The sequence below is a fragment of the Microcaecilia unicolor genome, chromosome 2 (assembly GCF_901765095.1).
Source record: "Microcaecilia unicolor chromosome 2, aMicUni1.1, whole genome shotgun sequence".
In the NCBI taxonomy this organism is placed as follows: Eukaryota; Metazoa; Chordata; class Amphibia; order Gymnophiona; family Siphonopidae; genus Microcaecilia; species Microcaecilia unicolor.
Window position 1 is genome coordinate 266,366,581 of NC_044032.1, and position 12,979 is coordinate 266,379,559.

Genomic DNA, 12,979 nt, shown 5'->3' on the forward strand with positions numbered 1-12,979 from the left:
CCTGTGCAACGCTCTTTTTTTTGAGGCAGAATACAAACTGCGTTTCAGTGTGGCGAGAATGAGACGCCTCAATCGGAGATAGCCCATGGAAATCAAAACGCAACGTCTACTGGTGGAACTCTTCTGGACAGCTGAACAGCTGGAGACAGAAGTACAGCCATTCCCTGAGTTGCTTCTGAGAAGGTAACGTTGGAATCTCTATGGAATGCGATTGAGTACTTACATAAGGCATGTTTGACCTTTATGGCAGCTACCAATTCTTATACAGCTAAGCTTAAACAACAACGGACACTATTAAAACAAGTTAAGAACTAGAGACTAAAATTCTCTCATACAAGCGTGGTTATTTGCCACAAGGACAAGGCATTTCTGCTTCTTTTAAAGCAATTGCTCCAGGGCCCTGTACTCAGAATCATTCTTACAGATTTGAAGACGTGATATTAATAAGAAGTAGCATGTTTGTGCACAGGCACGGACGAGATGCTTTGGAGAGTCATGACCACGAGCAGGTGCAGGTGCAGAGAGCAGCTTCAAACAAGTAGTCATGGCCAAGTGGTTAAGGCGATGGACTAGAAATCCATTGGGGTCTCCCTGCACAGGTTCAAAACCTGTTGACTACGGGGTTGCAAAGTTCCTCTTACTAGTAGAGGATTATTTTTTCTCTCTTTGGCAAGCCTTGCCGTTCATAGGGTCAAATCACGTACACTGAAGCAGCAGTCCAGCAAAGCAGAAAATGATTTCAATCTATTTCGAAATGAGATCAGACCAAGCCAAATTGAACACCTCAAATATTGAACACCCTAACGTTCCTGTGGGATAAAGCTTTTCCGATCATATCGCTAGCGCTTTTTCGAATGCAAATACTTTTTCAGAAAGAATGCGGCCAATAGAGACCACCACAGTGCACAGGAACTGGAACTAAACATCGCGCAAGTTAAGGAGCTGCAGCAATCCAGAGTCAATGGCGTGGACACAAAATCTCCTCGCTGCACACGAGGTAATCCGCAACAACACCTGTATACCAAGGCTGTAAGTATTGAATGCAGAAGTATTGAATGCAGAAGGAGCAGCGGGTCATACATGGGAAACACAGCCGAGCTCTTAGGCATCCAGCCACTTTTAACAGCATGGACGCATGCAAACGCGTGGAAGGTGCAGCTCAGGACACTGCCTTATAAACAAATGAGATGGATCACTGCCAGGAAAGAAACCACTGGAGAAACAGAAACATGCAGATTATGTAAGAAAGACCAGGAAAGAGATAGTACCTTTTCCCGCTGCGGGCCGGTGGATCTGCGGATATCAGAGGACATGGTATAATGGAAAGAAATTCTGTAACGTTTTCACACTGCCAAAGGGGCTGTATACATGCATAGGAGAGGCATTAGCTGTTGGTTCCCTTTCTTTTTTTACCATCGCTAGCCCTTTTCTTTTCTTTTCCTGCCTATTCAGTTCCTGCCATTCCAGACCGTTAGCCAGATAAGAAGTCTTTGACAGCTAATGAAATCTACCCTTTGTTTCTTCCCCAAAGTCCAACAGAGCCTTCACCCGGATGCCCTCCACCTCTACCTCCTGGGTATAACTATATTGGGAACTGGGAGAGACCCGGGAGATCCACCCCCATCGACCAGGACACCTATTTTGGAAATGCCCCCTCCCTCCACACTGGTAACAGAGGCGCTTTTGAGACAACCCGGCCCCCTTCGTGACCCTTCCCTGATTTTGGCCCTTAAAATGGGGAGAGAGGGGTCCGAGGCTCCTCAGACACCCCTCTGGAATCGAGGATGACAGCCCCAGCCCCTCAGGAAAGCTACCACTTGCTTCCCCTCCCTTTTGGTCTTTCCCCACCTTACCCCACTCCTGGGCTTCCATACCGCATTCTAGGCTCCCCACAGCTTCCTCCAGGGTACGACACCCCCTCCGTACCACCAATACCCTTACTTCCTCGGGTAAGGCTTTCAGGAATTGTTCTAACACTATTTCCTGTAGGATATCTCCCACCGTACGTCCCTCCGGCTCTAGCCACTTCTTCGCTAAGTCCATCAATTTCGTGGCTAGGCCCTTGGGAGACTCCCCTTTCCCCCAAGCTAGGGCTCTAAATTGCCTCCGATAGGCCTGAGCACTCAGCCCATACCTATCCCTGATGGCCTCTCTCACCCTACGGTAATCCCCAGCATCTGTGGGCGATAGTCCACGGAAAGCAGCTAGTGCCTCCCCTGATAGAGAGGGGGCTAAACGAATGGCCCATTGTTCTTGGGGCCATTTAGCAGCCACCGCCACTCTCTCAAAAGCACACAAAAAGTCATCGACATTGTCCTTCTCTGATAGTTTACCCCAGGTGAGCCAGTTCATGTGATAAGGTCCTACCATGCTTGTCCCATCAACAGTCAAGTCCCGGTCTCTTGACCCACTCACGGCTCTCTGGGCATGTGCTTCCCTCTGCAGGAACTCCTGGAACAGGTCCATTACCGGCTGCTGCTGGGCTCGAATAGCCGCTAGGGCCTCCCCGATCATCTTTTCCGCCAATTCATGCTGCTTTTGGAATTGCAGGGTCATCCAGACAAAAACCTCCTTAGGATCCATCGTGGGTGCTGCTGCCGTCACCTACAAAGAGGGCACAACAAAAAAAAACTCTCCAAGTGCGGCACCGTGACACCTGGTCCCCGCTAGCCACTCCTTTCTCACCTCCACTCCACCCCTGCTCCCATATACGCTTACCGGAAGCAGAGACGAGTCTGCGCTGCTCTCAGCTTTGGCCCCCTCGACGGGCTTCGGGCTCCCCCTTGGGTCCGTCTGCCTTCTGCGTGGACGTCCGCTGTGGATCCCACCACTGCCACCACTTGTGAAGATCCTACCCTCCGCCGGAGGGTCTTCGGGATCTTGCCTCCACCCGGGCCACTCAGCCTCCCGGCCCACTGCAGTCCTCAGGGCAGGGCTCAAAGAAAATAAACTTCAAAAAAAAGGTAAAAGTCACCACGCTCCTTTATTGTCAGGGATTCACAGTTCAGTAACTTTCAAAAAGAAATCCTGCAGCCCTTCAAAACAATTCTCCTGTTTTCCTCTCAGGGCCCAGGTACAGCAGAAACGCAAAACCAGTTCCCTTCCAACAGCTGCACAAATCAGTTGGAGCCCAGTTAACAGTCCCCACAGATAGGTTCCTCTGTAGTCCAAAACACACCGTTCTGTGGGCCTCAGCCCACAAAAAGAAAAAAAAACAATGTAACTTACTTTCCCCTCCCCCACAGAAAAGAAGGTTTGTTTTCCCAACAGTTCAACTCCACAGTGCTTAATGCCTTAGCACTCAGTTCAGACACACAGTCTCTTCAAAGAACACAGCCTGAACTCTTTTGGGAAAAAGGAAAGGATCCCCCCCATTCAGGGTCACTCTATTACTTCACTGACCCTCCTCCCACATGATCCTTCCCCTTTCCACTTTCAACCCAGCTCTGGCACCAAGAGTTCACCTGGTTTTTCAGTTTAGTTTTCAAGGCATGAGCCCAAGCAGAAAGGTCCATAGGTTCCCCAGAGTCTGCCTCCTGCTCCTGCTCTGCAGCAGCTTGCCAGTCCATGGACTCATTCTCCTCCACCCTGGTCTGATGTTCCTCTCATACTTGATTATGTTCCAGGTGCCCCTCCTTTGCCTTGTCAGAGCCTTCTCCCGGGGAATGCTGGGGCCAATAATCCCTATACCAGGGTTTTCCCCGGGGATGCTGGGAAATGTAGTCCTTCTCCCACCTCCATTTTCTAGGGGGCACTACCTTTTTCCTTCTCTCTCTCTCTCTCTCTGAGGAATGATTAAAGGTAGGGCTCTGCTCTGTCTCCCTCGGCTCTTGAGCCTCCTTCCTTCTCCCTCCTCCACCTCCATCTGTGCAAAACCCTTATCCTCCCCTTCACACCACATCAGCAGCAAAAGCTTACGCCTTCTTTTTGATCCTTCCGAGGCCCAATGTCCGGAGATTGTCCAACATGGTATTTTTACAAATCCCCCTTTTTCGATCTACACATCTCCATGTCCCCAGTTCTCAGGTGTTTCAATTACAACAGGACTTCTTCATCTCAATGCTATAGTAATTGTACCTCCTCACGACATAAACAAGGGCTTTTATTCCCGATTTATTTCTCATTCTAAAGAAAGATGGAGGTCAATATTAGATCTGCGGAATCTCAACAAGTTTCTCACAAAACAAAGGTTTCGACTACCTTCGTTACAGGTCATTCTCCCTTTATTAAATCAGGGAGCATGGTTTTCAGCCTTAGACCTGCAGGATGCTTACCTACACCTCCTGTTCATCTTTCTTCAATAAGATTTCTTCAGTTTGTCTGTCAAGGACAACATTACCAGTACAAAGTTCTGCCCTTTGGCCTAACATTAGCTTCCAGGGTGTTCTCGAAGGGAGTCATAGCGCCAGTTGCTCAGGGAATCGTCCTTTTCCCATATCTCTACGATTGGCTGATCGTGGCCTCAGTCTCAGCAGAATCTTCAAGATTTACAGACTACCATTGTTCTTTTCGAAAAGTTAGGTTTAGTGATCAATTACAAAAAAAAAATCACATTTGATCCCAATGCAAAGGTTGATTTTTATTCCCTGGAGCTCATTTGCTTATTCAATTAGTTCACAACCCTTTGACAGCTCCGATCAGTTAGTTAGATAAAATAGCTACGAGAACTAGGGAGGGTAGGGAGGGTTTGTGTGGCTAGAAGATCCTTTGTCAACGGAAAATTACCGTTACAGATAAGATTTTTCCATGGATAGGATCTTCTAGCCACACCTTCTGAAGACTCCCAAGCATACACAGGTAACAGATTTTAAAATATATTAAAACATGAAATACCACCAACATGATACAGAAACATGTTACCTGCGACAGGAGGAGGAAGAAAAGTTGTCATTTACATTGCCTCCCGAAGATCGACAGTCCAAAAATCGAGTCCAAAAATCGAGCCAGAGATACATAGCTGCCCTACAAATAACCAACAGAGGCGCACTATTCAAAAATGCAGTTGAGGTAGCCATGGCTCGTAACTTACGAGCTGTAACATGAGGATGTGAGTTATGCTGCTGATAACAAAAATGTATACACTGAGTAACATATGAAGAAAGAGTTCTCTTAGATACTGGTTTGCGATTTTTCATATTATAAGACAGAAACAATTGTGACGGTCTATAAACATCTGATGTACGCTTATAAATAGATTGATAATGCTCTAGTACAGTCCAATGTATGCAATCTACTGTGTTGAGTAGATTGATGTGGAGGTGGAAAAATATACTGGAAAAATAATGGATTGATTGATATGAAAAGAAGACACTACCTTTGGAATAAACTTTGGATGAGGTCTTAATATTGCTTTATCGTGTAAAATTTTAGTATAATAATCCAATGCTTGTAGTTCTTCAATTCGTATATCTGAAGTAATTGCAGTAAGGAACAAAGTAAGAAATTGCAATGAAACCGAATGAAGCGGTTCAAATGGAGGATCCATTAGTTTCTCTAAAATCAGATTCAAATCGCACGCTACTAGAGGTATATGACGAGGAGGTTGAAGATTCCTTAAACCTTTCAAAAATCTTTTTAGTGATAGGATGTGCCATTACTGCACATTCATCCACCGGATCATGAAAAATGGCAATAGCTGCCATATGAACTTTCAGTTAAGATGCAGCCATCGCAAGCACTACTGGAGGTGTTTAAAGAGTTTGGAACCTATTCTGGGTTCAAACTTAACCTGGAGAAATCAGAAGCATTGGTTAGTAATATAAAGAATGCAACGCCCTGGCAGGGAACGATCCCATTGAGAAGAGCAACCAATTCATTTCGATACTTGGGTATAGAGCTGACGCCAGAAGTGGTAGAACTATATTCACTTAACATTAAGATGCTGTTGACTCAGACTAGACATCAATTGGAGAGTTGGAGGCAGTTGCAACTGCCGCTGATGGGTAGAATATGTCTAATTCGCATGGTGATCCTACCTAGGTGGTTGTATGTCATGCAGACCATACCTATATATATATCGGGGAAAGACCTGAAAACATTTACTAAGATGGTGGTGAAATTTTGCTGGGCCAATAAGAAAGCTAAGATGAAACAACAGTTCATGCTGGGCAATTGGCAACAGGGAGGACTAGGTTTACCTGACTTGAAGTTATACAATATGGCCTGCTTAATGCGGCATGTGAGGGATTGGATATTTGGAACAACATACTACACACCATTAGAATTAGAACAGGAATATTTTGATCCGCTGCGATTGAAATCCCTAATACAATTAGAAACGTCGCAGATTCCCGAGATACACAGGGACAATTTACTGCTAAAACCGCTTAGGAGAGCGTGGCAATTTTTGGGGAACAGATTGAAGATGGGGAGAGGAGTAACATAACTATTAACAATCAGAGGGAACCCAACCTTTTCAGCAGGTATAGAAAACACAGTCTTTCAGCGATGGGAAGAAAGAGGTTTGGAATGTCTGGACGATGTAATAGGCAATAACGGAAAGATTAAACCTTTAGACCAGCTGTAGGATGCAGATACAATTCAATGGGGTGATACATTTGCGCACTGCCAGCTCAAACATTTTATTCAGTCGATAGACCCAGGCCGAATGGAACAGAAACAGGGATTGAAACTAAAAAATTTTTTCCTAGAGATTTCGGAAGAAGTCCCATCAATTTCAGGGATACATAAAGCTCTGTGGCCATATGAGAAACCCAAAAACTTTCAAAAGATAAAAGAGCGCTGGGAGAAGGACTTAGGAGTCAAGTTATTGGCATGGGATGTTGGGAGGCAACTGAAGGGGATACCGAAATTGGTCAGCGGAGCTCAATATAGGGAGTGTGCATTCCGTTTTATACATCGAGCATACATGTCACCTGCACAATTAGCAAAATTCGGGGGATTGCAGACGCCCCTGTGTGCGAGATGTGGGAGAACAGCCAACACATTTTACCATAGTTTTTGGAGCTGTTGGAAGATTAGAAGGTTTTGGGGGAAAATAACTCACTATATATCACAACTATTAGGTCGAAAGTTAGCAGGTACACCAGTGCAGATGCTGTTAAATTTACCAGGATCATTTAAAGGTCAAATACCAGAGCACAATTTATTTTTCCGTAAAATAACACTGTTGGCAAAGAAATGTATCTTGCAAAACTGGACAAATGATATAGGGCCAGATTATTGGCACTGGCGGAACCTTATCCACCAGTTAATGACGTGGGAAGCTAAAGAAGTCAAACGTTCACTAAAAAGAAAGAAAACATTTATGAAAATTTGGGGTGCTTATGTAGGTTCTTTGTCTCATAGGGGAAGAAGTTTGGTCCTCAACACATTAAGATGATATTATAGCATAAGTATCAACAAAAATGGGAGGAGGGGAGGGATTGGGGAGGAAGGGGGGAGGAAAAGAAAAACTTTTGGAGACAGTAATAACAAGTTGTTGTATAGTATTTGCTTGGCAGATGTGGTATCAATGATTGTAAGAAGGTTCTTGTTATGTCTTCAATAAAAATGTTGAAACATAAGATGCAGCCATCCATGAGTCAGATAAATATGACGCACTTGGAGAATACTCTGGGAGCTGATATTAGACCAAAAGGCAGAACCTTGACTTGCTAATGACGATCTTGGCACACAAACCGCAGAAACCGTCTTGATGACTGATGAATAGGAATATGAGGCTGAAAACCATATTCCTTGTGTTAACAAAGGAAGTATCGTTTGTAAAGATGACATCCGAAAACGCTGTTTTGGAAGATATTTGTTGAGTTGCCGTACATCCAGGATTGCTTTGTGACCCCCATCCTTTTTAGTTATAAAAAAAATCGGGAATAAAAAAAAAATACATTTGTTCATGTCGTGAGTAGTTACAATCTTTGTGGCATTTGGATTGAGGTCTCGAGACTTTGTGTTGTAATTGTGGAATCTGCGACATTGGAACGTGAAGATGTATAGGTGATCGAGTCGGTGGGGGCTGTGAAAATATGACAAAATATCCATGTTTAATGATATCCAGAATCCACTTGTCGGTTGTTATGCACATCCATGTGCTGAAAAACTGTTCGATTCTGCCCCCTCCCCACCAAGATTTGACCCAGTGAACGGTCAAAAAGAAGGAGTAAGTTTTTGTTGTTGGTTTGTCTGGCTTGATTAGTGATCCTTTTGTAATTTATGACTTCTCATGGCAGATTTTACCACTAAAGATGCATGAGGAAGTTGGGTCATACCAGGGGCGTATCTGAACTGCGGCGGTAGGGGGGGCCAGGGCCAGAGAGGGGGGGCACATTATAGCCCCCCCCCCCGCCGCCGCCGCCGCCGCCATTGCCGATCCCCCTCCCCCCAGCCGCTGCCATTGCTAACCCTCCCCCTCCGTTGCTCGCCTACCTTCGCTGGCGGGGGACCCCAACCCCCGCCAGCCGAGGTCCGCGTCCTCCTGCCGCTGCCGGCTGCCTTTGGTCCTTTCATTCTTCCATTGAAGCTGGCGCCGACGAAAAAGTTTCTTTTGAATCTGACGTCGCTGCACGTTGCACGTTGTACGTGCAGGACGTCAGACTCAGAAACAATTTCTGAGTCTGACGTCCTGCACGTACAACGTGCAGCGACGTCAGACTCAAAAGAAACTTTCGTCGGCGCCAGCTTCAATGGAAGAATTAAAGGACCAAAGGCAGCCGGCAGCGGCAGGAGGACGCGGACCTCGGCTGGCGGGGGTTGGGGTCCCCCGCCAGCGAAGGTAGGCGAGCAACGGAGGGGGAGGGTTGGCAGCGGTAGGGGGGTCCAGGGCGAAATCTGCGGGGGCCCAGGCCCCTGAGGCCCCACGCAGATACGCCCCTGGGTCATACTATGACCTAACAGTTCCTGAACTTTGTACAGGTAAATTTTCTTCCTGATGCATAGATGGCATAGCTGAAGTAGAAGGCATTTCCTGGTCCAATTGAGTCTGATGATTATTATGCAGTGAATGAGTAAAAGAAGGTGATGGTGAATTATTTGAGATTTCACAGATGAACTCTCCTGAACTGACTTTAAAGGAGATAAAGACCTTAACTGTTGTCTATGAGGTGTATGAATCATAGAAGCTGGTTTATCTGGTACTGTTGGATGTAACCTGCTTAATATCCTGCATTTTCTGCTGATTTTGTAGCAATTTCTTGAGTAATTCCATTATTTTTAATTGTGCAATAGAAGAAGATGAATGAGCTCTAGAGGAAGCATGAGAAACTGATGATCTAGAGCCTCTATACTTTGAAGAGTTATGATGTAAGTGAGAATCTGCTCTACTACGTTTTCTGAAAGGACTGTCAGATGAGAAAGCTGAAGAAGATCTAGTATTAAATCCTGTGCGAGTAGGGCAAGAAGAACGGCTCCTGCGAGAACAGCTGTGCGCAAGGGAGAGAGCAGGAATGGAAGACACCTGATGCCTGGGCTCTAAGGCAAGGGGGATAGCAGGGATAATACGATCTTCCACAACAGCTTAGACATCGGGTGTTACCGGCATTACTGCGTTTTTATTAGCACTTACAGATGATGATTCTGATTGTGCAGCTGTCAAATATTGTTGAAGCTTAAATGCCCTAATCTTCAGAGATTTTTGAGACATACTCCGATAGGCAAAACAATTTTTAGTATCGTGGTGTTCTCCCAGACAGCGCAAACATCTAATGTAAGACTCTGAAAGGGAAAGTTTCCGAGGGCATGTAGCACAAGCTTTAAAGCCCGTTTTTTTCTGAGACATCATAATCAAATATTCAGCTAAATTGAATTGCTGAATTTTTATGACTGACTGGAAAAACTTTTGAAACTCCGGGTCGTTCCGTCAGCGCGGAAAAAACAAAACTGACTGATCGGAGCTGTCAATGCTATTTGTACTGTGTGTCTAGGCGGGAATGTGCTAATGCTAATTGGTTTAATTTTAAAGCATTCCAATTGGATAGCCGGGTCACGCACGTCACCGTGGCGTATATTCAGAAGGAAAACCACAGTTTCTTCCTGTAATTCCAGACCTTTATTCACAGAACAACGGTCAGTTTCTACACTCAAATCTCAGCTACCTCCAGCTCACTGCGTGGTATCTTCAAGTCAATCATCTGTTTCTCAGGTTTTTTTTTCTCAACCAGTTCTTGCAGTCTTGTTGGCTTCCAGGAAGCAGTCGACTCGAACGGTTTTTGCCTCAGTGTCTCGTCCAATTTCTTCTTTATTGGAATATTTCCTTTCTTTATCTAATTCACAACTAGCTGTGTCTTCAGTAAAGTATTGCAGCGATTTCAAATTTTTCATGATTGCACAGTGATGGCACATCCTATTACTAAAATGTTTTTGAAGGGGTTATTTAACCTTAAACCTCCACTTCAATTACCTCCAGTAGTTTAGGATTTAAATTTCGTTTTAGACAAACACATGGAACCTCCATTCGAACCTCTTCAAGAGACTACCCTTCAATATCTGACTTGGAAAACGTTGTTCATCTCAATTGGGGAATTACATGCACTCGTAGTGCATGTAGTCCTTAAATATTACATTATAAAGCGATACTATGTCCTCATCTGAAGTTTCTGGTAAAGGTAGTTTCTTCTTTTCATATGAATCAATCAATTATTTTACCAGTATTTTTTCCTCCTCCACATCAATCTGTAGTTGTACACTTATCCATTTATTTGCAACGTACGTCAGATAGTAACAGACCTTCCCAGCTTTTTCTGTCATACAATTGGACTGCTAAGCAACGAATTTCGAAACGAAACTGCTGGCGTTAACATTTTTGTTAACGCCAGCAAGCATCACACCCTCATGTTACAGCTCATAGATTACGGTCAATGGCAGCGTCTACTGCATTTTTACATAGAGCGCCACTTATTGGTCCTCTCTGCATACTTTTTCAAAGCATTAATGTTTGGATGCAGCTTCACAAGCACAGCTTCCTATCACAGGTAACAGATTTCTGACAGTGTTTACTGCATATTTCATGTTCTTTATCAACTGTTCTGTTACCTGTGTGCTTGGGACTCTTCAAGGGGTGTGGCTAGAAGATCCTGTAACTGTAGTTTTCCGTGGACAAAGGATCTTCTAGCCACACCCCTAATTATACGCCTCGGTGATGTGCGTGACCCGGATACTTGAAAAGTAAAAGCAACAAAGTTAGCGGATTACTGCCCATAATCACAGAATAAATACCATTTGACAGCTCAGACCAGACAGTTAAATAAAATAGCTACGACAACTAGGGAGGGTATGGTGTGGCTAGAAGATCCTTTCTCCACGGAAAACTACCGGTACAGGTAAGAAACTAAGATTTATCCAGGGACAACATAAAAATTCCAGGATGAGGACGGAGCTTTATCATGGAGAAGTTGTGGGGTAATGTACAAGTGCCTGTAATTCCCCAATTCTTCTAGCTCAAGTAATCGCTAGAAACAACGTTTGCCATGTAAGAAATTGACGTGTAGCCTCTTGTACAGGTTCAAATGGAGGTTCCATAAGTCTTTCTAAAACTAAATTCAAATCCCATGCTACAGGTGAGGTTTGAATCGGAGGTTTGAAATGATAGATGAGATGATCTCTTTATGATAGGTTGCACCATCACTGTAGAATCAGCAATGGAATCATGAAAAACAGAAATAGCTGCCATATGCACTTTTACTGAAGAAGCAGCCAGTTCTGATTGGATAAAAGTAGGAAATATTCCAATAAAGAAGAAATTGGACAAAAAATTGGGTTAAGCTGTTGTGTTACACACCAATACCGAAAACGTTTCCATTTAGATGCAAAAACCAGTCAATAAAAAAAAAATAAAAAAAAAGTGGACTAGTGATTTGCCTGAGATTCCAGGCGGTAAGATGAAGTCTGCTGAGGTTTGGGAGGAGAAGCTGCCCGTTGTTCTGGAATTGCAGTAAGAAAGTGCGGTTGACAAACAGCTAACTGCATTAGCACAGGAAATCACGTTTGTCTTCGCCAATATGGCGTTATGAGAATCATTGACGTTGTGTCCTGAATGATCTTTTGTAACACTCTCGGAATGAGAGGAAATGGAGGAAAAGTGTAAAATAGATCTCCTGTCCACCGGATAGCAAATGCGTCTGCTGCTATCCTGTTCTTGGACGGCCACCTTGAACAATATTTGTGACTCTTGTTCTGTGGGGATGCAAAAAGATCTATTTGAAGCCATCCCCAAAGATGAAAAACGTTGTGAATAATTGTGGTCTTCAGAGACCATTCGTGTGGTTGAAGTGTTCCGCTTAATGTATCTCCAATGTGATTCTCCCGACCTGGCTTACAGAATGTAGAAAGAGAATTAGGGTTTAATGTCTGACAGCTTCTTGACACAGTCGAAGGGAGGACCGAACAGGCAGTGTCTTCCCTCACAGGCACTGCCTGAAGCAACTATGATCTCTTTTCTCCTCCGAGGACTGCTCATAGTTGCCCCAGGCAGTGCCTGTAAAGGGAGTATGCTGGCTGTTCCTATCCTCTCTCACAGGCACAACCTGGGGCAGCTATAATATGCTCTGAGGGCCACCCTGCCCATAGCACTGTGCCTATGCCTGCTCAGATCACAGTCAGTGTGGGGGAGGGGAAATGACTTTTAGACTCCTCCCATTGGGTGCTCAAAAGTCCGGCGCCTTAAGTTCTGCTTCAGTCTTGCTCATCTCCATTTTCCTACATCTATAAGCTATAAGTTGGAGTAGTATTGTGAGTTCGTTGCAGGTTGTTACCTAGTTGAAAAAGGGATTTATTAAATGTTAGATTTGGTTAAATGATATTGCCTTGGTAAGGAAATAACAGCTGGTTGTGGACTGTACATGATATTTATAGGTTGTCATTTCTTCTCACTGGTAGAAGTCTGTATACTCTGGAGTGGTCTGGAGAGACTAAAGGAAAGAAAATTAGGTAAGATCTCATTTCTCCTTATGCTTGTCTCTGGAGATTTGGGAGGAAAGGAATTTTTGATAAATGCCCATGTTTTTGACTGTTTTTTCTGTCTTTTGCA

The 12,979-nt window shown here is 44.4% G+C and overlaps 1 non-coding gene across 1 annotated transcript; it reads left to right on the forward strand.

Moving 5' to 3' along the window:
• The first annotated feature begins 538 nt into the window (after positions 1–538).
• On the forward strand, positions 539–620 carry TRNAS-AGA. Its single transcript has one exon. It is a non-coding gene; the product is annotated as a tRNA-Ser (tRNA).
• The last annotated feature ends 12,359 nt before the right edge of the window (positions 621–12,979 follow it).